Source organism: Lolium rigidum, chromosome 3 (assembly GCF_022539505.1).
Source record: "Lolium rigidum isolate FL_2022 chromosome 3, APGP_CSIRO_Lrig_0.1, whole genome shotgun sequence".
NCBI classification, from domain to species: Eukaryota; Viridiplantae; Streptophyta; class Magnoliopsida; order Poales; family Poaceae; genus Lolium; species Lolium rigidum.
The window spans coordinates 104,259,508-104,261,820 of NC_061510.1; positions in this window are offsets into that span (position 1 = coordinate 104,259,508).

Below are 2,313 nucleotides of genomic sequence, written 5' to 3' on the forward strand. Positions count from 1 at the left end.
CCCTTAAGCATCTCCAACGGGGTGACGCAAACGGACGCTGTGCGACTGTTTGTGTCCGCGTGGACCGAAAATGCGTCTGCACCCTGCTCCAGCGGGGCAACGCATCGTGTCCGGAGCGTCCACCGCGACGCAAACGCGGCGCAAATATACGGCACGTTTGCGTCTCCGTGGACGCTGCACGATTGCGCCTAGCGTCCGCTCGCATCCCCACGGGTCCGCCTGGCAGCGACCCTTGTTCGATCAGCCTCGAATTAAAGCATAGCAAGCGCGCCAATGTTAACCGCCGGAGTGGCAACCGCGCCGATCAACCCACCAACCGCCGGAATGGAACGTTGAACCGCCACGGAAGAGCAACCACATGCCTCTTCATTATACGTGCCGCCATTAATCCCCGCAAAATATAACCCCTGCGTCTACCGTAATTCATGTCTAACCGCCTGCTTCTTCTTCTTCTTCTTCTTCTTCTTCTTCAACACCGGCTAGCCAGAGGCCATGAGCGACTACACCCTGCCGTCGGACTCGGAGAGCGAGGGCAAGTGCCCGGATGGCTGCATTGGTGGGAATCGCCTGCGACGCCAAGCGATCCGGCCTCCACGCCCAGCGACCTGCCTCCACGCCGAGTGAGGAGGAGGAGGACGGAGGCGCCGATGCCAGCGACGGCCAGTAGGAAGACGGAGGCGCCGCTGGCAGCGACGGCGAGGACAAGGAGGAGGAGGAGCAGGAGGAAGAGGAGGACTCCGACGCCAGGTTCGCCCGGCTGGAGGCGCAGGAGGCGGCGGCAAGGAAGGATGCCAGGGCCCGGGCAAGGGCGCAGGCGCGGCCCGCGCATCATCGTCGTCGTCCGTTCACCGATGACGACACTACATCTGACTCCAACTCCTCCACGGACGCGTCGTCCGCCAGTTCCTCTTCCAACGAGGAGGTGACAAGCAAGAGGCGCAGGAGTGAGGACGACGAGGCAGGGCCTTTTAACAAGAAGGCCAAGAATTAGTTTTTAGTTTATTAGTTTTTAAATTTGTTCTTGTTTGTATGTTAAATTTGAGTTTTTTCGATTCGAGTAATCTATCCGGTGAACTGTTTATGGCAGCAACAAGATCATTCTGCCTTTAAACTTGGTCATTCATACAAATTGGTGAGTCCTTCAACAAAAATGAAAATGAGCAGGAAAACATAACAGTTGCATGTCCAAAATGTGTCGGACCGCTGTGGGTGGCCCCCGACGCAAACGGACATTTCGTGTCTCGAGACATTTTCGCGTCCGCCACGTGACGCAAACGGACGCCCGCAGACAATTCGGTCGTCCGAAATGCGTCGCCCCGTAGGAGATGCCCTAATGGGGCGCCCTCCACTGGTCCGAGCGATATCGGTCGGTGTATATGGCGTGCCGCACACCCTGGTTGTGGTATAGGACCAGGCCCATTTCCCTTTTCTCTTCCTTTTTTCCTTTCTCTATTTATTCTTCCATTTTTCTATTTTTCTTTTCTTTTCTGTTTTCTTCAAATTTGTAAAAAGTTTAAATTTTAAAAATGTCAACTTTAAAATTGTTCAAATTTCGAAAAAACTCAAAATAAAAAAAACAAAATTTAAAAATGTTTAAATTAGAAAATGTTCATATTTTTTACAAATATTTTTTCGATTTTTCCACATTTTATAAATGTTCAAATTAGAAAATGTTCATATTCAAAAAGTGTTCATATTTCGAAAAATGTCATTTTTTGGTAAAACTATTTTTTTCCAAATTTGAAAATTTGTTCAAATTTGAAAATTGCTCAAATTTGAAAAATATTTAAACTTGAAACGAATGAAGCTCGGTAATCACATGGGTACGTGAGCACGCATCCGCGAAGCGACACGTGTCTAACGACGTTAGACTGTCCCGTGAGATCCATAGTTCTATTAAAAAAATGAAAAATGGAAAGTTTCAGCTAGGTTCATCATTCATTTGACCCCTATCCTCGCCGCTGTCCTACACATGGTCTACGCCAAGAAAGGAATTGACTGGAGGTGACCTCAGCCGAGCGGCCGTCTTCTGCGAGTTCGGCGCGTTCGAGCGCGACCGTCTTCTGCGAGTCTGGGAGCGTTGAGCGCGGCCGTCTTCTCCGATGCCTCCTGCCATGGACGCCGCCCTCCCAAGCTCGACATCCGCGCTCCCCAAACTTGACCGCCGCACCTCTTGCCGGCCACGCCGGTGCACGTTGCGGCCGTGTCCCTCACCACGTTGGGCGCAACCACGATGGGGAGAGCGGCAGTCCGGGCCGTGGTGTCTCAGAAGCATCTATCGCATCATCGCATATACCAAGGAGCTACAATATA